General features: G+C 41.0%; 1 protein-coding gene across 1 annotated transcript in view; it reads right to left on the reverse strand.

Annotated features, from left to right (window-relative positions):
* Positions 1-26,019, reverse strand: part of LOC119650265 (kin of IRRE-like protein 2) — a 435,476-nt gene that overhangs the window by 358,626 nt on the left and 50,831 nt on the right. The window contains exon 2 of the mRNA XM_038052879.1: positions 7,753-7,759. The gene's annotated coding sequence lies outside the window, so the exon portion shown is untranslated. The remainder of the gene's footprint in view (positions 1-7,752; positions 7,760-26,019) is intronic.

Consider the following 26,019-nt stretch of genomic DNA (forward strand, 5'->3'; position numbering starts at 1 on the left):
ACCTGATTCTACCGAAATAAAAATTAAGTCAAACTTTTGGCTGAGGGACAAATTTCACTGGAATAGAAATGGAACATATTTCACCATCCAACAGTCATATAAAATTAGAGGAATTACTGCTGGGCTTGAAGAGCTTGATGGCATCCACGTTCTTATTGTTAAGGACGTACTTGCGGCTACAAATTGCCGACATAAAAACATGCAAATACTCAGGATAAATGGTTGGAAATAATACTTAATATACAATGGGAGTTGCCTACGGTTCTGTTCCACTTCTACAAACAAAAACTGAAAGCATGGGTGAGCTTTCCCCGTGCACACATTGCCTACGTTTTTCCGGGGTATCCCTATGTGGATGTGTCTCTTCCATTTGTACATACAAGTGCTTTTAGTGTTATTGTTCAACTTTCTCCAATTATAAAAAACTTTTACTTCTTCAGATTGTCTTCTACTTCATTGGATCATCCAGCTTGGACATGTGTATGTATGTATATGACTATATTTCTTTTCGAACCCTGAAGTTCTGCAAAACTTTCCGCGTTTTGAACTGAATATATCGAGTGGAATTGCTTCAATAGTTATTTTTTTCTTTTTTGTTTCCTTGATTAAAGTAATTTGAATGTGAAATTATTCAGTCATAAAATCTACGATGATTTGTCGTTGTTATTTTTTGAAGAGGACTCACTGGTATATGCGAAATGTAGGGCTTAATATTAGGCAAATAAAAGATACTCTGTAGGTAGTTTCAGCGACTCATCAAAAGCTTATGATATAATAACGAACATGGCAAGAACAACAAGTGATCATTTTTGACAAAAATCTGTCCATAACCCCCATGAAATATGGTATTTTAGTCCCTCTGCCCCTGTTGTCTACAGTATTTAACCATCGCTAAACACTCACATCCCCACAAATTAAAGGTAAGCTCACAGAGCACACACACTCAAAAAATAAACAAAAATTGAAACTTCTGACCCTCGGATAGCTTCAGATCTATCTGCATCTTTTAAAAACTTCCTCAAACCTTCATGATAGGTCATAGAGATGCGGGGAACACTAGGTTAATAGGTAATGAGTTATCACATGACTTCTTTATATTCAAAGTGAATATCACAAACACCACTTTACCATTAATCAAACAGCAGGTGTGATGTTATATAACCAATAGAACGTATTACACCCGTCGGTCAACATCAAATACTACTTATAATTAGAGTGATATTTTCAATGCATTTATCACATCGATCACGTGAAATCTATAGGATCCAAAACTGTGTAGAGAACAAGGAATCATAAGACTAAGAGATTCGCAAGCCACACTCGATATTGGATAGACACTACTAGGAAAAATGATGTTGCTCGGTGATGTTTTATAATATGATATTACGACACGGACATTACAGACATTACTCATCACAAAAGAAATACCATCATCACTTTTCTACTGGGTGGTGATGTTGACATGTCAACTGATCTTCTTCTTTTTCTTCAGCCTTTTTCCACTCCACAAGTGGGGTCGGTTCGTCGTGACCGTTTTCGCGATTTTGTTCTATCGAATGCCTGATCTGAGCGCAATTTTAAGGCTTTTAAATCCCCATCTAGCGTATCATTGTTTCGGCCTGCCTTTTGGTCATTTACCATCGACTTCGATGCTCAGACCAATCCCGACAAGTGAATTCTCGTTAGCACGAATTACATGACCATACTATCGAAGACGCCTCTCCCCATCCACGATCGATGCAACCCTATAACGATCGCGAATATCCTCATTTCGGATGTGATTAAAACGTGTGGCGCCACTCGTCCTACGTAACATCTTCGTCTTCCTTACCGCAAGAAGCCGTTCATTTTCTTTTATAGTTGGCCAATACTCAGAACCATAGAGAGTGACAGGATGGACGACATTGCGGTAAATTTTAGATTCGTTAATACGTCGATCACAAAGAACACCAGTTGTGGAACGCCACTTCATCCAGATTGCGTTAATGAGTGAAGCAATTTCATAACGCAGATCTCGCTGATAGCGTTGATCCGAGGCATTTAAATCGCTTAATTCTGACCAGATCACTGATGCTGACAGTGATTGTGCCTGTTTCATGGGGATCGGTCGTCAAAAATTCAGTTTTGTTTAGATTCAAACTGAGACCGTGTTGTATGAGGCGATCATTCCATGTTAACTGATATTTTAATGATAAATGATGTTGTCCTGTTTCATAATCTTTGGATCTCACTTAGTGATGCCAATGTAATATTAGACTTAAGGATGATATGTCCGATGAAACTACCCTGTATCAGCTGACAGATTTATTGCGGGATGTCATAAAAACAAAAGAGATAGCACTGTGTGCGTTTTTGGATATCGAAGGAGCATTCGACAACACATCACACACAGAGATACAGAATGTCCTGAGCCGCAAGGGAGTAGGAAATACTCTGGCTCTCTGGATGGCAAAATGCTAGAAAGCAGCAAATAGAAGGTAGAGAATAGATGTAAAAATCCTATTATCATGAACACTACTCAAGGTTGTCCACAGAGCGGGGTGCTATCGCCGCTTATGTGAAGTATGGTACGACATTGTTTTAATCTGTAGAGGCAAATATGAAGATACCCTATGTGATAGAATCCAAACTGGAATAAGCGTTACAGTGCCTGGTGCAGGAAGGTGGGACTACGGATCAATGCAGCCAAAACCATCATAGTACCATTCACTGGGAGATTTAAGCTTGATCACCTGAGAGTCATAAGATTACATGATATGGAGGTGAAACGAGAAACAGAGGTCAAAAATTGGGAATTACGTTAGACCAAAAATTACTCTGGAAGACACATATCGGAAACACTTGTCGGAAAGCCACAAGGGCTCTGACGACTTGCAGGTCCATATCAGCAAAAAAATGGGGTTGCGCCCGAAGATACTACTTTGGATATTATATATACTGCAATAATAAGGCCAATGACTACCTATGGAGCGGTAATCTGGGCTGAAAGATCTAGCACATAAGCCAGCCAGAAACTCCAAAGAGACTGGCCTGCATGTGTATCAATGGAGCAATGAGGACATGCCTAACGGCATCCCTGGAGGTCCTTCTAGGATTAACCCCTCTCCATCTACACATACAGATGCAGGCAAAGACAGCAATATTCAGGATGGCCGGGAGTATCAATGAGGCGGGGAGCTGCCTCAACCGAGGGAAGATTGATATTCTTTCTAGGCGGTACCCCGAATTACTGATACGAAGGTATAACATGACCACGAGGTTTCACTTCGATAAGAAGTTTGAAATACGTTGTTGAAACAAGGCAAACTGGGAGAGCGTGGCTGCGACATATGGCCCTCACAGTAGAGGGAGCGGATGCCGGTGTCATTGGTCCAAAGGTAGGTAGGTAGGTAGACTAGCATATTCCAGGCGGAAATATACTCCATAGACAGATGTGCTTCCTTTAATCTCCAGAGGAATTACAGGGGGCAGAACATTGCTATTCTCACCGAAAGTCAAGCAGCGATCAAGGCACTTAGGTCCAACCAGGTGAACTCTAAACTGGTATGGATATGCCATGACAGACTCAATATACTCGGCTCGTCCAACAGGGTCTGGATACTTAAGGTTCCAGGCCATGCTGGGTTGGAAGGCAACGAGGCAGCGGGCGAACTAGCCAAGAAGGGAGCAGGGACGCCTTTACGCGGGCCAGAACCCTTCTGTGGAATCCGAAATAGTTTCATGGCTATGACACTAAGAAATGAACGGCCGAGAGAACTATACTGGCCCGGCCTACCAGGGATGGAGCAGTCCAGGGTGCTTATTGGGGGATACGAACCCATGCGCACAAAGTATTGCCTTACCAAAAAGAACCTCCGAATCGTAGTGGGAATTCTCGCTGGTCACTGTCGGCTAAACTATCACCTAGGGAAGCTAGGGATATTTACGGACACTGCCGACAGGTTTTGCACAGAGGATGATGAAATCTCTATACACGTCCTGGGACAGGGTCCGGCACTTGTGCAAAGTAGGTCGATGCATCTGCGAGAATACTTAATACTAGATGCAAAGTTGAAAGATCTGGAAGTAGGGAGTATACTAAAGTTCCTGACGGTTATAGGTTTGTTTGAGATACTATGATTAATAGGTACACTATAACCAGTAAAAGGGGCACAATAGTTCTTTAAGGACGTGTTGCGACTTTCCCTTAACACAATAATAATAATAAGGGTGATATCAATTCTCTAACATTACATGCGTCACTTGTCTACTCCTAATGGGTGCTCACTGCGATTGAAACAATAACCTCCTGTTCGACAAACGACTAGATCCTTTGGTGGGGCATAATTTCTTACTCTTCAGAATCAACATTTTGCCCAGGAGGAGAAACTACGTACTTGATCGACAGTGAAACGGCTCCTTAACTTCTACTTAACCACCGGAAACTAATCTTTAGTTTTTCAGGAGAGCCGCCATCACATGTAAAAGCTCCGCAGTGGTAGTCCTCTCCTAATATTAATGCAAGTTTAACACCATAAGATTCCAACTTTTGTGAACAACATTTATTCGAAACGAAGGTTGAATGTGGTCAATGGACTGGTAAAGTCCTTCATGAATTTGTAGGTAATAAAATTTAAGAAGTTCTTTTTATAAGACTCCTAAGCTTTACCAGTAAAATTCTACCCACCACTTCTTCGTAATGACATCTAGGCAATGTACTTATCTTGAATGGTAGGAATAGGTTTCTTAGTCAGAAAGAAAAACCCATTGTTATTAGTTTTAAAACTATAAATGAAATCTTAGGAGTGTCAAACAGTCTGATTCAAAAATACAAAATACACTATCCTGCAAACGTGATGATGTTGCGGGAAGTTCTCGACGGATTTTCCTCCTAACCTACCACTGGCCACCACCACCAGAGCCCCTATTTGTTTTTAAGTAGGTAGGATTTTCGGAACCTATATGCTTGGCACTTAGTGCTAGCATTAGGCAAAGCCTGACATCTGCTGAAAGATTCTGATAACAGGATTTTGCTTGCGACTTTAACATCCAGCCAGTGAAAAAAATCATTTTATACAGCATCCAGGAAAAATGTAGATTGCCCCAGAACTGAAGCTATGGAAAGCGAAGTGGAGTTGGGAACACCTCCCGGATTCTATCGTTGGTACGAACATGATCCCCTTTGGGACTAGTTGGGAAAATAATCACAATGATTACTTCCATTATGACTACAAACTATCTACTGAATAAAATAATAATGTAAAAAAAGGAAGTAGTAACGGAATCCTGAAATCGATAAATGTAGGCAGCGGCCATAGCAGGCGCGGAAGCTTTTCGAAAGCTAACTAGGACGTGGTAGTACCAAAGATTGAATTATTAGAACGAAAGGTGCTGGACATGACGGAATAATTCTTCCACAAGTCATAGAAGACATAGTTCGTATAATTCATATATGTTATTGGAAAATAAAACGGATTCGGCAATATATCACCAGAGCTGATAAAATATGCAGATCAATGCCAAATCAGGGAACACCAAGTGTAGCACTCGTTGAGCTAATGCAATGTAAGGGCTCATATTAATGAACCGATCATACATTTCCTATTCGCGGCTAATGAAAACTTCCGAAATACAATCAAATACTGCACAACTTTTCCATCGAATCTATGGCCGTATATGATACCATAGCCACTATAGATCCTTACGCGAGCGTGATACAATTCAATATTCTATCGGAATTAGTTAGGTTGCTAGTCGGGTAATGACCAATGTACATTAAAACAGCTGCATCATTGTCGCGGTGTTCAACATCTTTAATCGAATGCTATTAGCATGATGCATGGTCATTGCCGTCTTTACCCTGGTATTGAAAAAAGTTGTCCGAAATTCCGGAGTGAGTACGAGGGACACCATCTCATTAGGTCCACGCAATTCCTTATTTATGCTGATGATATTAAAATCAAGTGTATGAACAAAGGTAAGTAAGCATTACAAGAGTTGCTTGGATGTAAAAACGTGGGAGCGAAAAGGTGCAAGGAGTGTTCGACTACGATTCTGAACCTTGCTTTTTCAAATAGGAACGAAATTAAAGTTGACATCCGCCGCTGGGCCTAATGATCTACATGCAGAACTTTGCTCTGTGGCAGATCTTTCCTAGTGAGTGGAAACAGGAGAGCGGAGCACCTATTTTAAGAGCGCGAATTGGAGAAAAACCCACCAAAAATGAACAACATGGAATGGCACTGGTCAAACGAAAACAATGAAGATATGAGACTACAACTTTGAGACCGTTTCAAATTTCTCCAATCTTCGGGCACGGTTGTTCGCAGCCAACAGAACCTATTTCAGCTTACAAAAACTGTTTCCCTCGAAACGTCTCATCATAGGGTCCAAGCTCTTTCTGTACAAGATAACGATCTTGCCAGTCCCGTATGTATTGTATTCCTCGGTGATCTGGGTCCGCAGCAGGAACTCCTGGCCGCGTTCGAGAGAAGAATCGTCCGAAGAATTTTTGGCTCCCTACATGAGGATCGATGATTCCGTAGCCAATATAACGATAAAATCTATGAGCGATACCATAACCATCAGGATGTGAATACAATCCGGCTCAATAGGTTACGGTCGGCGGTTCACTTAATCCGTATGGGTGAGGATGATCCAGCCAGAAAAGTTTAAAGGGCGATATTTCTGGTAGAAAAAGAAAACGGGGCAGACCCTGCTGAGATGGAACGATGGCGTACGTCAGGACGTCAAGGAGCTTTTAATGGAATTGGTAAATCTCGGTGCAAAACCGGGATCTCTGTAATTTTTTATTAAGTCAGGTCTAGACCGGAAACCGTTTGTGTACCGATGATAATGATTTTTTTATTATAATAGCTGGTCACACAATAAAGCATTTTCAATTTCCAAGCAATATTTTTGTTCTAAGTTAAAGAAATCAAAAATTTAAAACTTCAAAAAAGTAAATATTTTGTTAAAACCGTCGTAATTTTTATAAAGCTTGCATTTTGACAAATGCTTTGTTCAGCGGCTGGACAATATGATATACTAATGAATATTTTTTTTTAATTTTTGATTTCGGATAAACTGTTATCGAGTTATGGTATCCGTCGTAAGCCGTTGTCATGGAAAGCACTTCAGGGAAAAAGTTGTAGATCTGCCATTTATAAACTTAAAAGAAACTTTTTTTGAAGCTTTTGGAAAATTTTCGTCGCAGAATGTGGTCATGTAAGGTATAAAATGAAAGGGCTCGAATAGTACTTTTTGAAAATGATCCCATATTTGATATCGGGGAGTGAGGGCTCAGCATTTTCGGAAACCATTCTTCTACTATTTCATATATTCGATTTTCTCCTAGATAAGACAGGCAAATGCCACCCCAAATTAACGAGGACCTGCTATAAGTTCTGGCTAATTTTGTTTACTGACATGAACAATGCATCAAGGAAAGCGGCCATTATATGCCAAATGTCATTTTCATGAATAAACGCTATGTTGATTAGTGCGATATTACCTTCGTAAATTCTTCAATTGAACATCACCAGGTTGCAATCGTGCCACGTCTTTGCGTTGTGTTTCAATAGTTTTCAATAATACATTGTGTTGAATGAACCTAGAGTAATATAGTCATTGTACGTCTAGCAAAGTGTAAACAGGTAATGAGCCCAGCGCTACTAGGATCAGATTAGCTGACCTCAATGTGCTAAAACAATATATTCATCACTAATTACTCACTTAGAAGATATCTCACTGTGGAATATCATATTTGCTTACCTCTTACCTGGAAAATAAAAATATATAATTAGTTGTAACGATATAGTTTAAAGAATTTGGTAAAATTTTCACGGAGGAAAAACTTAAAGCAGTGTGGCTTTCAGAAAATGATTTGTTTTGATTTCCCTTTCCTTTCAAAATTGCAATAAGCGAGTAAACTAGTAGTAAGTCCGCATTGCCCATTATGTCGAGCGCAACGTTAGCGACAGGTCCCGATCCCTCCAGGAGTTGGACCTTGACCTTAAACTAATTCAATTGACTGACGATAATGAGGAGCACGCTCGAGCGAACGTAGATGACAGCTCACGTAAGGCTCGCTAGTGCGCAAATGATTAATAACTACTCCATGCTGCCAATTAGTGCCAGATCCAATGAGAATCAACAAAAACAGCTGATCACCAACTCTTAAAACGCGTCAACCAACCAACACACCTCTAATGCAATAGTCCGATTCCGCCCTCAATAAAGCAGCCCCGTTCCTTTATACTTCTTCAATCAGCAATCTATCCTCAGTAATATCTCGTCAACTCCATCAATCCTCCAAAGTACCTCATCTTCCCAACAACAACCTCTAATCAACGATGAAATTAACAGAGTAAGCGAAAAACAACATTTTTATTTTCCCTATTTTACTATAATGCTAAATTAAAATAACTTGTGGACTACATTCACAGCATAACTTAATCTAAGGTATCACTAGAGATGTATATTAAGAAAACTTGATGAATACTCTGGAGCTCCATTTGTTGAAATTTAGATAAAAACCGCAGGCGGGGGGAGGAACTAGAATGCGGATGGGGATGAGGAATATGTGGAATGGGTGGGTTTTGAAAATTGGGATGAAGAGTAATTGCCGATTTAGAAGACTACTTTATCGTCGGGGTCGAAAAGGAGGTTTCGGGTCTGGAGGGACAACAGGATTTGAGGAAACAGATGAGTTCGTAGAAGATTCTCTTCGACAATCTCGATCTGCATTGCCTCGCAGATAAGGGGATTAGGAAGGGACAGAAATTTATTGAGGAAGTTGAGGGCACAGTAGATCTACTATAGGCAGTCCCCTTACAAAAATGACCCCACTTGCAAATGTGCTTGCAGAAGCTTATCTGTACACATCAGAGACGCTAAACAAGGAAAAGGCATAATCTTCGTCAAATCGTATTGGTAAGAGAGAGATCGGTGAGCTTTTGCTATTCTGGCACTACGGCGTGCTCACCTATATAGCAAAAAGTTGTTTCACGTATTCACTTATACATAAGCAAAAACTTGCCAATCTCACCAATACATTGGCAAGTCCGGGCGGTATGTCAAACACAGCTGATCGGGTTTTCGGTACATCTCGCTCATGCTCAAGGGCAAAACAATTTGAAATCGTGTGTACTCACACTGATTTCCTCCCTTGAGGGGCAAGGGGGAGTGAGGTAGCTGTCTAATATCTAACTGTGGTTGAGGGCATGACGGACTAGGACGGCGTCGAAGCGGGGCCATCGGCAAGAGTCGTAGAGGATCTGGTTGGAGATGTGTTTGTAACGGTCTTCATTTTTGTAGGTGTTGGAACAGTGTCGTGAGATTCTGCGCTCTTTGAGTCGGAGTCGTCGATTTGAGTAGGGGAACTGTCGTTTGTAGCAAAACAACTTGACTTTCGGAGATCTCGGCATGTTTTATTTCAGGATTGGGTAAAGGGGTAAGGCTTAGTGTCTTCGGAGGCAGGATAGGCGGGAATTCATAGTCACCTTCATTTACGGTTGGGATTGGGGCATTGTGAATTTTGAGAGACTGAATTTTCGGCGTCATCTTTGCGTTACCGCAGAATACGATAGTCTCGCATTTCTGTGGGATTAGATGGAAATTCTGGCGAGTGAAGTACTGGTAAAGCTCGTCCAAATAGGAATTCAGGCGGGCTTCATCGGCGGGGATATTTCTGTTGGGAAGTGGGCATTGATTAGGCAGTGCTTGATCATAAAAGACATGATAGGAATAATTCAAGAAGTGCATTCCTTTAGGACGGTGGAGGGGATTTTGTTAAGTCCAACCAATTTTTTATTTTTTGAAGTGGTGATGGACGCCATGACCGAGTCTGGACTGACAAAGTGGACGGGGAGGATACTTTCGCGCTGACTTGGGTCGAGGAGCGCTTGATTGAAGGGATTTCGTGTAGGTTGAGGGATGTAGAAGGAAGGGAATGAAAAGAGTTGGCAGATTTTTCTGCTTACTTTGTTGTCAAAACGTGGTTTGCGGAAGTGGAGGGTGCAATGGTGAGCTTGAAGGAAGTGGTCAGCGACGACGTTTACCTTTTCTGTGGGGGATAATTTGGGATAGGACCGCGTTTTGTTGGACAGATTTGCCTAAATTTAGGCTGTTTTTTAGTTCCCTGTATGTACCAGGGTCCGTTCGATAGTGGAGAGATGGTTCGGGGGATATTGGGTGTAGAGCTTTCGGAAAGTAGGTGAGAGGACTGCGAAGAGTATCTATTTCTAAATGACCTCCGCCTGAGGGTGTTTTTGCATTTGATATCGTTTAGGATATCATCAGGGAGGGTAATGAGGTTGCGGTAGTTTAAGGGACGCGATGGGATCAGTTCGTCATATACTTGCCGAATTGCTTTGGTGTATTGACCGAATGTTTGGTCGATGGTGCCATTGGAAACTGTAACTGTATTTAGCTTTAGGGGCCAGCTTTAGGTGCTTCCAGTTTGAGCGCCGGAAGTTGGGAACTGAGTCCGGGATTAACAGAGTAAGCCAATTCCCGCTCTTAATTATACGCGCAGACCCTTCAGCGAACAAAATAATCACCAACAAACTCCTATCAAATATCTCCGAAAATTGATATAAATTGAAAATCCAAAATAGTTTCCTTTTACTTCACCAACATTTTATATTTTGGCGACTATTTATCGCTTTCTGCAATACGTAGGTTGAGAATATGCACATTAGCAAGTTAATAAAATTTTTAGTAAAGTAAAAGGAAAGTGTTTTGGATTTTCAATTAAAATCAACTTTACTCAAACGCTCTAAACGCAAGTTTTCTTAATAACCTCACATTAATCAAAACTTCACACATGTACTCGTCTCGTCCCGGCTAAGGTGCTGTTCAAAAAAGGCAACTATCCCATTTTTACATACAGGCCTGACCACCTCAAGTCAGTGAATCTAATCCACCGTGTACCAGATTTTACATACTCGCCTCAGTAGATTCGGAGCTAACTCCATCTTTTAGAAGTTATTGAGGCAACCAATGTCTGGCTGTACGAAACGAGTGCATATCACCGAAACGTCGAGCTAGAGAAAATTCGAAGTGGTGCAATTTTTCGAAGCAACATAGTACCACAATTGTTAGTGAATCGGACATTTTGCTTCCGAGTGCAACCTACCCTATCGTTGTTTTAAGTGCAACTGCCAACATGGCCCACGGCAATGCCCCAAGAAACTGGAGAATAACCCCAGGCTCAAATACACATCCGGCGAGTTATCATAACTGCCCGATGTTTTTCCAGTCCTACGTCGGTCAAACGCAATTCACTTTCCCTTCAAACCCAAGCACCATTCCTCTAACTAAACTAACCCAACAGATGAAACCCATTCACTCTTTGCTCAACCCTCAGTCACACCCTCCATCCAACGCGTCTATCGCAAGAAACACTTTTCTTTTCCAGACATGTTTTGACCTAAACTTAGAAAGCCCTTTAACACGTCCAGCTCCCAACTAGTGGCCTACTCACTTTCTTCCTCTCCACATAAAATACCCAATCTTCTTCAATGTAGAAGTGTTTAGCCCTATTGCCCTTCTGCTGTCAGGTTTTCCCCAATATTGTCTGCAAAAGTAGTGCTGCTGAATGTTAATTCAGTAACGACATGAGTTAATAAACTTCTTATCGACACGCAGACCTACATTTATTCTTCTTAACGGAACTAAATGAATCTACAGACATAAATTTCGCATCCTCAGCTTTTTCACATTCCACTCCGATTGAATAGCTTGCGAAAGCGGAGGTGCTGCCGTCGTGGTAGCAACCCATCTTCACAACTAGCAAATTTTCATTTCCGCCACAATCACCCTTTCCCTTGGATGAACTGTTGCCTCCGTCCCCACCCACTCATTCACCATATTCCTTGTTAGCCTCTACTGTCTTAACTAATCACTAGACCGAACCGATGTGATGCACCTAGCCCACCACCTCAGGACCTTAACCCCAAACATAATTAATGGTACAATACCACTATTAACCCGAATGGCAATAGGTTGGCCAACTGTTACACTCCCTCTTCGTCCAATTACCTATCCTTCCCACAAATCGACCATCTTTTAACATCGGAACATGTTAGTCTACATTGACCTTTTCCTGGTAAGCAACAACCTTCTTAGCCAGTCTTGGAGCGTTACTACTCCCCTAAACCTTACGATCATCTTAGCTTGACTGACCACAATGATGAATTGTTGCTCATCAACAATTAGGAACGGCTTTCAAAAACCCCACACAAACTCCCTCCTAACTATCATCATCATCAACGGCGCAATCACCGTTATCTGATCTAGCTCTACCGTAGTAAGGAACCAGACATCTCGGTTTTGCAACGAGATCCACCAATTCTATATTCATAAAAGTTGCCTGGCATTTTGACTTACCTTGAGGTAGGGGTAGGGTTGCACCACTTAACGGTAGATTGTATTAAGAGGTAGGGTTGTATCACTTAAGACGCGAATTAGCTGGTAGCCCACAGACATGATGCATACATCATTCCAATACTTGAGTTTGAAACCCTAGTGCATCTAGTAAAATTATTCATAGACGTTCGTAGACGTTTAGGCGATATCCCCACAGAGTTTATATTAACTTCGTGGAGATTCGCAAATATTCGCCACTCGTAGACACATTTACATCATGTGATGTCCAGGTTAAACGTTATACTCGTATATTGTGCATCTAAGATTATCAGTCCGTAGAAGACAGTAGATCATGAGTTGTAGCTCAATGGGTCACCGTTTCTTCTGGAGGAGCTTACTTAACAAACGGCCTCAAAATGGATACTTTGACATATATGACTGCAGAGAATTTGTGTGCAATGCCTTCACCAATTTCAAACAGGGGTTGTCGAGCTAGTCGTGTCTCTTAGGTGTTGTCGCAAGAATCAGTGTAGGTCGATTCGGGAGTTAAGTCGAACTGAGAATGCGGTAAAACAGCTAGGGTGGATATGGAAAGGAGGAGTCAGAATAAAAGCAGCAGCATCCACTTGACCGATTTAGTGATAAGTTCATGAGAGGAATTAACATTGTCGGACAATTATTATATGGGAGAAATCTTATATTCTCGCTTCCTAGCAGAGTGAAGAAATAAATAAGGCAATTCATCAAGTGTATCCAATTTTGGACATCAGTTGCACCATCTGTTCATCGACTTTAAAGCCGCTTATGATAGCATAGCTAGGGTAAAACTGTACACGGCCATGAGAGAATTCGGTATCCCGGAGAAATTGATAACATTGACTAGGCTTATCCTAACTAATGTGCGAGGCCAGATAAAAGCAGCAAGATCACTTTCAAGACCATTCGATATCAACAACGGTCTACGTCAAGGGGATGCCCTATCATGCGTCCTCTTTAACCTGCTTTGAGAAAGCAATCCGTGATGCTGAGGTAAATGCAAGAGGTACGATCCTCTTGAAGCCCACCCAACTATTGGCCTATGTTAATGAAATCAACATCATGCACATCAATGAACGCAAGACAAAGTATATGATGACTAAAAACATCAAACCGGACTGGTTAAACTGGAAGAATAAAGATAGGAGACTACAACTACAACTCCTATCTAGGATAAAAAATCACAACCGATAACAGCTACGATGATGAAATCTGCGCACGGTTGTTGGCAGCAAACAGAGCTTACAAAAACTGTTCCGCTCGAAACGTTTCACCATAGGGTCAAAGCTCTTACTATACAAGACAATGATCTTGCCAGTCCTCATATATTCCTCGCAGACTTGGGTTCTTAGCAAGAAAAATTGCGAGCTCTTGGCCGCGTTCGAGAGAAGAATCCTCCGAAGAATTTTCGGTCCCCTACATGAGGACAGACGATTCCGTAGCCTACATAATGGCGAAATCTATGAGCGATACCATGACCGTCCGATTGTGGATAAAATCCGGCTTAATTGGTTACGGTGGGCGGGTCGCTTAATCCGTATGGATGAGGATGATCCAGCCCGGAGAGTCTATAAGGACAATATCTATGGTAGAAAAAGAAGACGAGGCAGACCCTGCCTGAGATGGAGCGATGGCGTAGGTCAGGACGCCAGACAGCTCTTAGGGATATCGAATTGGTGAACTTGGGCGCAAAACCGGGATGTCTGGAGTTCCTTATTAAGGCAGACCTAGACCGAATACCGGTTGTTGCGCTGATGATGATGAGTCAATTTTCCTAGGAATGGATTAGGGTATTCGAGAATGTGCAACTAGTCTATGTGGATAAAAGAATCGCACCAGCACAATAAGGTGGGTTGCCGAAAGTCTTTCTGGCGGTATTCCGTCGAATTTAGTCCAACAATTTCACAAATTTAATGAGCATTGGGAAGGAGTCTCGGGGAGCATGGGTTAACGTGAAGTTAGATTTCGAAGAGCCCATGAGTCAGAATCAGATCGCATGTGAACACAACCCCTCCAGAGCTAACCACTTTGAAGTTTCATTTCAAGCCACTATATGCAGGGGAAAACCCCTCACGATCGGGGTACCTAACCTACTTGACATTGAAAAACATCTCCAAGCTTCAGTGGTACCGATGGCTAGCACTAAGATAACTCACATGATCCTGCGCCATTTCAAAGTACATCTGCAGTTATTGCAAGGGTGATTTCCAGGAAAATCATTATTCAAGAACGCGTATCGAGGCAGATTCACGATCTACAATGAATATACATGAATATAACTTTTTTTTCCTTGGAAAAATAAAGAGCCTTCTTCATCCTTAAATCTAATTTAAAATATATACGTCTTTCAGAGTTCCTGATTAGAGACCTAGTCTCGACTGTACAAGTTTCGTTGGAAACAGAGGACAAAATGCGAGAGGGACGATCACACCTGAATTAGTCGTTAGTCTACTAAGATCTTCCGAGTGGACGCCCCTACCACTTCTCCTCGGCTGTGATGCCAACTTTCACAATGAGATGTGAGGTGACACCTTGTTGGATTTATCTTTAGGAGTAGGTGTATTCACGACTAGTCAAAGATAAGAGTTACTAGGCATTACCATTGGGAACCCTTGAAAGAGGAATCCGAGAAGAATATATTGGCACTTTTATATAACGCAACTGAACTATATCTTGATGGACGGACCCCAACAATGCTGTCATTGACGCATATCATCAAGATATGTACCTTGGTCGTAAAGGAACTTAGTTAAAATGGGAAGAAAGATCCGAAAAGTAATCAGCCGAAATAAGCCGGAGGCTGATCCGGGTTGCATTCCAATACACTGATGACCCATGCAACGCAGTCAGGGAAGCAATGTGAAAATCAGTCAGGAAACTCTGTAAAGTAATTGAAAAATCCACAGAAGTCTAAAGATATACAAGGATATACCCGAAGATAGGAAAATATCCTGTGCCTATCTAAAAAAGGAGGATGGAACATTTACTTAGCATGAGGGGACAATGTTTTCCACAATTCATTTCCCAGCATCTCAGCCTAGCGTCAGGGCCGTAGAGAGGAAATCCGGGCCCGGGGTGAAAATTATGTGAACGATAAGATCCGAAATGATAATTATGCAGATTTGGGAAAAAGGACGCCTATTTCCCTTCTTTTCATTGAAATTTACGCTTACACTTAACGGGTCGTTTAAAAAAGAGCAACAACAGTAAGAAAATTTAAAGTCGAGGGCAGGCAGTCAAAAACGGAATCGCCTCAATTATCTAGCGGCTGACTCAAGTTGGTGCTGGTACCACCAGGTCAGCTATCATCGGAGCGACCTGCTTCTCCCAGTATGATCTTCTCATCGAAATCCAAGATAAAAAGTTGATCGACTCGTTACCGCGGTTTATAGCATTATCACCATTTGGAGAGACGGAGGAGCTCACACATCGTTTTTCTTCACTGTACTAAATGTCAAGGACATCTGATTTTAAGACAGGGCAACCATTTCACTTTTCGATCTACCAGTGTATTACGAGATCCATACAATCGGCGCTCCTACAAACCTTAGACAATCCAGCAGTCGCAGTGGTCCCCGAAAATCACAATAACAGCTATGGCAATGAAATCGGCGCATGGTTAGCTGCCAACAGAGCCTATTTCAGCTTACAAAAACTGTTTCCCTCGAAACGTCTCACCATAGGGTCAAAGATCGGAGACCTGCGTTCTCTTGGCGGCGTTCAAGAGAGAATCCTCTGAAAAATTTTTGGCGCTCTACATGAGGGTGGACGGGGGCAGGTCACCTAATCGGAATGGGTGTCGATGATCCTGCCCGGATATACGGTAGAAAAAGAAGATGTGGCAGACCATGCCTGAGAATGAGCGATGGCGTGGGTCAGGACACCAGGCAGCTTTTAGGGACAGCGAATTAGTGGTGAACCTCGGCGCAACACCCGGATGTCTTGAGTTTCTTCCATTCCATTCCTTCCAACCATACATCACCCCAATCATAAAACCCCAAGATCAATTGCCCAAGATCGAACCTATCAAAGCTTTTTGGAAGCAAGGAATGGTCGAATAGCTCCGATGATCCATAGGAATGCTCAACGCTGCTTTTCAAGGGCTACGGGTGATTAGTCTTGTTGAACCAACCTCTAAAAGGACCATTCGTCGAAAACAAGATGACCCACGTGGCGTGGATGTACGAATTTAAAACTGCGTTTCGAAACGACATATCAACGCCCACTAACGCTACTATAATTTCGCTCTTAAAGTCGAGCATCCCACTAACCCTGAGAACCGATATTTCTAGTACTATTAACGGCGCCGCCCTTGCGATACCGAACATTATCCCGTTTTTTCATTGAAATTTACGTTCCCGGCCTCCAAATAAACTCCGGGCCGAGGGGCAATCCCCCGCTTCCACCCCTCTCGTCAGAATATTCTGACTTTCTTAGAGCAAACAAGAGGAGGTGGAAGAAAAATTGGAAATTAGCAAAGGAGGTATGGTCCAAAGCTAGAGTTTGACGAGAAGTGGAGACGTTTAATTAAAAAAAATCACTTGAAGTGAATGACACTTTCCCAGCAGAAATAATTTTCGGGCTCTCCTAAGGGCAAGGGACAACAAAACCTTATGACATATACCATACCGAAGGCGTGGAGGCGGGCAAAAGTGGTATTTATTCCGAAACCAGACAAAGAGGATCCTGTTTACTCCAAATCTTTCAAACCAGTCCCTCAAAACAGTGCACAGGGTCTTGGACAACTACTTTTTTTTCTACTACGTTCTAATATTTTATCCATTATATCGATTTCAATAGGACAGCCAAACGAAACTGCCTTATATTAGCTAACAAATGTATTACGCGATATTATTGAAACCAAGAAAGTAGCCCGGTATGCGGTTTTGAACTTCCAATGAGTTTCGAACAACACATGACATTTTGAGATACGGAATGGAGTTCGAATCGCCATGATCTTTTGGATGGGCAGGTTCCTAGCGAGCTGGAAATTACAAGTACCAGGGGGAAAAAATTCTATTGTTAGGAGCATTACTGAAGGGGTGATAGCATAGAATGGGGTGTTATCACCCCTTATGTGGAGCATAGTTATTGGCAAACTCCTAGGAGATCTAACAAACACTGTAATATACACTGCATAGCATGGAAGCTAAACCCCAAAGACTGGCATTTGCATGCATAACTGGAGTAGTGAGGACATGCCGAATGGCATCCCCGGAGGCACTTCTGGGGTTGATTGTTCTTTATCTTTACATACAGATGCACGAAAAAGGGCAATCTTCAGAATGTCAGGCGGAGAGCACCTTAAATCGGGCCCTAAGCGAAGTTGGGCATGGAGATCATTGGTGCAAGGAAGACGTTCATCGAGCGTGACATATGCCATAGATAAGTGCGCCTAGTTTCCCATAGAAGATCATTATTATTAAAGAATTAAATAACATTATACTTGCCACAGATTGGTCATATGATTTCCAAACTTTCTTTTGAACTTGAACTGGTGAAAATTAATATGAGGGTTAAATAGAAAATGACTATAAAATAGTGCTCACCATTGCTATGTTTATACAAAATTCTATTGCAGGAGTTCCAATATACACAAGGGTTATACGCCGGAGTGTCATTTAAAATTTGCTGATAATGAGAATCCTCGAGGAAATTCCTGCAAGTACCACAAGTGGAAATTGTTAAACAATTAAATTAAATTTCTCTTCCTTTCTTTTCCTGGTTGTAAACGATCTTTTTGCTCAGAATTGAATTTTGGAGTTATCAGCGCTCTGGGTAGATAAATATCTATTCGTCTGGTTCGTTCTCAATGTTTTACTGATAGCGGCAGTAATTTGATCCCTAATTTCTTGAAAAAGGGCCCCTATCTTAGCTTTAAAAATTAAATTGTACGATATTAGGCGAATTACAAATTCGGGGATAAAACACGAAATATACTTTGAATAGGATTTGAAATCTCTCATGAAGATTTATCTTCCCTTACATTTCTTTTCAGCGTTGTTCGGAAGCGAAATTGAAAATATGATATTCCCAAATAGGCTCCCCTATTTTTCGAATGGGGAGCGCGAACAATTCATATATTCCCAGAATAGATTATCAAGAACACCCAATGGGAATATCCCCTATTGGTGGTAACTGGGGCAAGTTAAAAGATTAAAGCAATCGGATATTCGACAACGCTTATGGAATTTTCTACATTCCTTAATTCCCATCTCATATCAAATTCACCTTATTTCGAGGCCCTTGAGGATCCAACCGACTACGGCCTCTTCGTTTGCATATAACATATGAATATCTTAGCGTGGTATAATCCACATATTCCGCAGCATTCGTCACCCGTACCTAGTGATGTAATACATGTGCCCAGGAAAATTCTTGATCCTAATTCGCGTACTCATCGGTCTTATGTTTCTTAGCGTGAAGTAGATTAATGGAAAGTTTCAGCATCATGAATACTTCAATTGGATTTTCACTGTACGAAGGATTATATCATTACACTTTATCCGTGATGCGACCGGAAAGGAATCGGAAGGAGCTTCAAGAGTTACACTGGCTTGAAAAAGGCCAGAGGAATCGTTGAAGCCACTTCGCGTTTGGCGAGGAGGAAGCACGCAGCTTACCATGAAACGAGCCCGAGGTCGTATCTAACCGCCTCCCATCGTCGCCGTCCTTTCATGTTCCTCGAGCGTGCATCCATACGTATACATATATAAATTTTCTTTTTAGCCCACTTAATCTTCATTATTCTTCTTTGCACCCCAGATGTCTGTTTTCCTCGAGCAGATACGAACTTTCGTAATTGAGTGTTTAATCTTCGAGTATCTGATGAACCAGATACCACGAGCTGGAGCCTTGCCGGGACGCTGTTCACTCGACGTGTTAAAGTTCCTGCGTTTAGGGGATGAAAACTGTATGTATTTGTGTGTGTGTCGGCCGGGGACAACATTGGGAGAAGTTAAGTCGAGAATCTTATAAGGATTAGAAAAGTTTTCATTGTCGCTCCCTTGTGGACATTACACTCGTTATACGTTCTTGAAATGATAACGAGTTTCTCGACATATTTCCGTTGCAGTTTCATTTCTCGTATGGCTTGTGAATGGCAGCGTCAAGGATAGGTGCGAAGTGTAATGTGCCGTAGTTTGTGGGAGCGGGGCTACCGCTTTAATTCGACATTTAATTTGCGTTCATACTTTAGCTGGAAAGATTAGAAGAGCACAATTACCATTCTATTCAATAATGTGGGAGAGGAAAATGGGCCGCATCCCATATTCCCACAACTCAATTTGGTATAGGACGCCCGTCTGGAGCAATTCAATGGGCGTTTACATGTCTGAGACAGGATAATTTCCATTTATTCTAATTTTTGGCAATTAGACTTCGCAGTTGACCTCGCCAGTTCATAGTCTGATTTGCCTGCTTCTAGATCCGAACGAGTTGCCTGCAAACAATCTTTTCATTGTCCACCGGCAACCCAACTGTTTGGATTTGCAGACCGCTATGTTGTTGCACTCTGTTCATGTATCCTGTTCATGATTTTTTCGTCCTCTACTATTTGAGACTGTAATTTCCAGTACATTTGACTTTTCACATTAAATTTTCATTCAAACGAAATGGAGAAAAATCTCCGCAAGTTCACTCCAGGCCGGGCTATTGCTTTGTTCTAAAGACGTCTACGGCTGGGGTGATGATAACGTTCCAGCGAAAGGAAATTTCGTGTTATCCCCGATGCCGTCAGAAAGCATTTCCCGGGCCCAGCGTGCAGATTTATACACGAATAAATGTACGGATCTAACAGAGCTTGTATTCATATGAGAGCATCCTCTGACTGCACGTTGACTTAGATAAAGTGTCAAGAATCCTTGAAAAAGACCTCTGGGAAAATAAAATTGCTAGCGTTTTAAGGGCTGTTGTCGCAAGCTTTACCCTACTCGAGCGCCTTCTGCCTCTTTCAGTCCTCCCGTGGAGCCGAAGAGTTGGTGATTTATTGGAATCGTACAGTTTAGACAATACGTATATTGTCTGGGAATTGTAGTCGGGAAGAAACGTTAAATTGGGAAATTCATGAGTGATAACGGAAAGAAGGCACTTTAGGAAATTCGAATAGCGGTAGAGCACTTAAAGGAGCTGTCTTCCTGTGACCTACAATTTAACCTCGATTGTACTGGAGCTCCGAACCCATTTGAGCCTTGAATGGATGGACTTCTGTGAGGATTTCAGCTGATTAGTGAAAACTTTTCACAATGAGTGGATTTGATATCTTATTTTACTACTTACAAAGGAATATATGTAGATGTCTCTATTAGTACTACATTTTCAAGGATGCCGTGCTTTGGCGATGGACGCGAGAAAATGATTGTACTCGCAAACGGGAAAGCTAAGCAAAATAACAAGGAGTCCAGATGCTGGGTACTTCAATTTTGAATGGTTTTTGTTTTTCCTTTCTGTTATATAAGCTGGATGGATAGTTTTTAAGGTTTTGTGTAAACACAAAATCTTATTAAAATCGGTTTATTGTCTGTCTATCTGTCTGTCTGTCCGTCACACGCATTTTTCTCGGAGACGGTTACAGTAATTGACACCAAATGGTAGAAAGTTGGGAACTGTGAACGCTCACGCATATAGGGAGTTACATCCTTTTACGTCGAATCTAAGGGGGGGGGGGGGTCCCCATACATGCAAAAGGGGGTGCAAATTTTTTTTCATCAAATATAGTCATGTGGGGTATCAAATTAAAGGTCTCGGTTAGTATAATACTTTTTGAAAGCGGTATTAGTTTTGACATTTGTTGAAAAGGTGGGGAGCGCTGGGGGTTCAAAGTGATCACTTTTTTAACGAACCCATTCTCAGAAACTACCCAACCGAAAAATCTGAAAAAAATCAGGGGGCTGCCACTATATAGTGCCTAGGCTCCGAAATACCCTCCATATCGATACCTGTTCAAATATAGTTAATAATAGTACATTACCATAGTTTTTAGTAATTGGCAGGAAACCCCTCTTAAGTTCACCCTAGAATCACGAAATTTTGCAATAATGTAGGGTACATCATAGAGCATGTGAAAATAGAACTATTACTAACAAAGTTATAATAGGTCAAAACTGTCGCTTCAGTGCAAATTCAAGACTTTGAATGTCAATATCACTTGAAAGTGGAAAATTTTATATAATATATGCATATATTACGTGCTACATACTAATGGGACAAATGCACTCTCAAAACTCTATATAAAAGAATTACACAAAACCTTTCATACATGAAGCGTCTAGCTTCCGGTTTCCCGACTTGTTAGGTTTGTGTTTAATTAAATATATAGACAATTTTACGTTATCATCGAAATACTGTTATTAAGGTTGTGTTTGCAAAACAAAACCTTATTAAAATCGGTTCGTCTGTCTGTTCGTCAGTCTGTATGTCTGTCTGTCTGTCTATCTGTCTGTCTGTCTGTCTGCCACAGGCACTTTTCTCAGAAACGGCTATACCGATTCACATGAAATTTGGTGAGAAGGTGGGACCTGTGGACCCCAAACATGCAATGAGTGGTATTCTCCTACGTTGAGTTTTAGGGGGGTCCCCATACACGTAAAACGTAACATTTTTTTTCACCAAATATAGTCATGTGGGATATCAAATGAAAGGTCTTAATTAGTACTTTTCGAAGCCGGTCATAGTTTTGAGATTCGTTAAAAAGACGGGGAGTGGTAGGGCTGAAAAGTGATGATTTCTTTAGCGGACCCATTCTCAGAAACTACCCAACCGAAAAATCTGACAAAAATCATGAAGCTGCCTCTATATGGTGCCCAGGCGTCAAAATACTCCCCATATCGATATCTGTTCAAATTAAGTTAATAATAGTATATTACGATACTTTTGGGAAAATTGAGTAAAACCCCCCTTAAGTTTATCTCAGATTTATAAAGGTTGGTAGTAGTATAAAATATTATATGAAGCATATTATCTCCAAATTTGATCAAAATCATACTATTAGTAACAAAGTTACAGTAGCTCTTTACCGACATGCTTAATGCATATTCTTAACGGACTACGTACAAATGGGATAGTTCTAAACTCAAATATACTCACACAAGAAGCAAACAAAACCTTTCATGCCTGAAGCGCCCAGGTTTCGGTTTCCCGACTTGTATATAGTTTAACGTATTATAAAAGGTCGTAAAGTCCTTCAGACTTTTCTTATAATTATCTTGCCTGTGTTTCTCAGCCCAACTGTGTTTTGTTGATCGTTTCTTGTGTACACATACTTTCCCTGTGTTTGGGCCCTCATCTACATGAGGAATTGTTTGAGAATTTGCCTATATTTCTTATTGTTCCGTTCCCCTGCACCCTTCAGCCCTCTTTGCAACCGCTTCTCTGATCTTCTAATCAGTTGTGGCTTTTCTTCTCACATAGGGAATTTGTTTGAAACATGTCATTGACCTTGCACATTTGGAGGCTGTGATCACCCTGTGAGATCATAGAAAGACAAGTCGGGAAACCGGAAACTTGACGCTTGCATGACAGTTCCGTGTGTAGATAGTTAAAAATTCCTTAGCGCTCTATTTTTTAAAAAGCGTTTTAAATAAATCATTTGATGAGAAGCACTGTATTGATAATAGTCAACCTCATATGCTTCACACTCGGAGTTTATATTATTTGTACGTAGCCCGTTCAGTATATACATTCAACATATCAGACTACTCACTTTAGTGTGATATTAATATTTAGTTGGAGTAAATTTACATGGTTAAATCAACTTTGAGCTACTGTAACTTCATTAGTAATAGTATGATTATGATCAAACATGGGGATAGTATGCTTCCGATTGTATTCTATACTGCTACTACTACTTTTATAACTCTGGGATAAACTTAAGGGGAGTTTTTACTCAGTTTCCCCAAAAATATGGTTATATACTATTAATAACTTAATTTGAGCAGATATCGATATTGAGAGTATTTTGATACCCAACATGACTATATTCGGTGTAAAAAAATTTTACACCCCTCTTTTCCATGTGTGGGAACCACCCAACCCCAAATTTCGTTCAGATCGGTTTAGCCGTTTTGGTGAAAAGTACGTGTGGCAGACCGATAGACAGACAAACAGATAAACGGACAGACAGTGAATCGATTTTAATAAGATAAAGATAAATAAAAGATAAATTGGATATACTTGCTTGAGGTCAACCATTTTCTTTCCACACTCTCATTGCGGAAGATTTCTCTCAACCGTTTCCTACTTTGCGTCAAATCCGAAATTTCCACAAAAATCTCGATAAGTGATTCTTTCTCCACGTTTAGAAAGAAGGCGGCGAGAAAGCAAAATGTCTTTATGAATCTTGTTGACTATACCAATTTCGTTGGTAAATGTCTTTGTTATGGAAAATATAAGCAATTTATATCGATTTTTCATGACCTTTCATTCTGCCAACCATGATATATTCCACTCCATATGACTCGTCTCCTACATTTCCAACCAATTGGGTAAAGGTTCTGTTAAAGGTTGTTCATCCTGTTCCTTCTTTCCTTCTAAGGGAGTTTTCCAAGGCTCTACATTAGGTCTCCAATATTTTCTATTTTTAAGGTTATGGGTAAAACAAAATCTCGTTAAAATCGGTTTACTGTCTGTTTGTCTATCTGTCCGTCTGTTTGTCTGCCCATCAGAAGAAATGGTTACCCCTATTGATATGAAATTTGGTAGAAATGTGGGACCTGTGAATCCCATTGAGTGCAGTGAGTAATATAGTACAACGTTGAGTTTAAGAGTGATTGCTATACATGCAAAAGGAGGGGGTGTAATTTTTTTTCCCGAGTATAGTTGTTTGGGGTGAAAAGTCTCGATTAGCACTTTTCGAAACGAATATTAGTTTTGACGTTGGTTGTAAAGGGGAGGAGGGTGGAGGACCTAAAAGTGTCAGTTCTTAGCAATCCATTTAAGATACTTTGGGACATTGACGAGCAGAAATTAGTCTATGTATTACTGCCTCGAATTGGTTCCGATTTTTTCCACTCCTTTGGTGGACAGAGTCTATAATTTCTATGCTCTTTTAATGATGTGGGCGTATCCTCCGAGAAAATCTTTTTTTTGTCAAGCGAACTTCGAAGGATTGCTTGATTTTATTCTACGTTCCTGTTTCGAATTTTTGTCAATCTTTTTAAATGTCTCGTCAAAAGTACAGTTGAATGTTACTCATGGTTTAATTTTTTTTTTTTTCAAAAGAACATTCCGCGTGCAAGTTATTTTTCCTGACTCCTCACTCTCAAACTCCCTCCCCTGCAACAGACTGTGTAGACTATTTAACCCCCCCCCCCACTTAAAGGGAGCTTCAAATTTCTCTGTATTAGTCCTTTAAATAAATAAATAAGTTTCAAAACAGGAATACTATATTTACCAACAATGATGAGATTCCTGTGAAAGTAGAGAATTTGTTGCTGCTTTTATTGAACGAAACTGAATTTCTAAAGGTAGAGGGCATTTTTCAAAGAACATTTCTGCATGGGCATCGCAGCACCATCTCGAATCAGCTTTCATTAACTTCGGCACAGAGCTACAGAGCCTTTCAACTTCTTCGTCCGAGGAAGAATATGGGCCGTCAGCAACAACATATAGAAATAGCATCAGTAATAGAATACAACCCGTTTAAACCCCTTTTATGATTTATATAATAATAATAATCGTTGGCCCAACAATCCATGTTTGATCAAGGCCTTAACGGTGTCCAGTGTAGTATGGACAATGTGGTCAGCATTCTTCTTGCTCGAGATTATGATTTGACTCAGTTACTTATGGCTGAGTAGACTACCAAGGTGCACACTACGTTGGACTTCCTGGTATTTCGCTCGGTATCGCAGTTCGAGCACATCGCGCCCGTTGTCACCATCAGTGATGAGTACAGCCTTTAAACCTTCCTTTCAATGATCCGTTTCCATTATTCCGCAGTTATATGACGACCTGATTCAAGTGAGCTACTCAGTGTATCCTCGGTCCGATTGGCAAGATATGCTGGCGAACGACAGCTGGATCATAGAAGTGATATAAGCGAGGTATTGAACTTTGGTTCTCGGAGATTTTTATCCCTGCAAGAAGTGGCGGATGCAATACGCCGACAAATGTAAGCGACTATTAAACAGTAATCTCTTTCGAGGCCGATCTCCTATATATTGGAAGTCTCCGCTAATGAGTAGTAATGATGGGAAAGAAGGGTCTACAATGTACCACCATCTTATCGTGGTTAGTTACACAATATAGAGCCCGTAGCACTGGAATTTATACTCAACTTGGAGAAAGGACGCATTTTAAACGCCCATCTTCTAACTGTTCCAATAGTCGTAGAGCCAAAAAGTATAAGTTTGCAACACTAAATTGGCAGCGGTTAGATATCGGAGGACATGAAATTTCTCCCTACTGAAATGATAGTGACCCCCCCCCCTTTCTTTTTAAAAGGGATTTTGGTATACATGCGACATACACTAAATAACAACTGTGAAGTAAATGATCGTTGCCATGTATACTGTCATAGGTTAATTATTGAATCCCAGTGTTTTCCTTAATAAATACAGGGTGCGGCAGCATAACTTCCTTTTTTAAAATGCGCGCCACTCAGTTAGTTGATGTCATAGCGGAGCTAGCTGTTTT

The sequence above is a fragment of the Hermetia illucens genome, chromosome 2, assembly GCF_905115235.1.
Source record: "Hermetia illucens chromosome 2, iHerIll2.2.curated.20191125, whole genome shotgun sequence".
NCBI classification, from domain to species: Eukaryota; Metazoa; Arthropoda; class Insecta; order Diptera; family Stratiomyidae; genus Hermetia; species Hermetia illucens.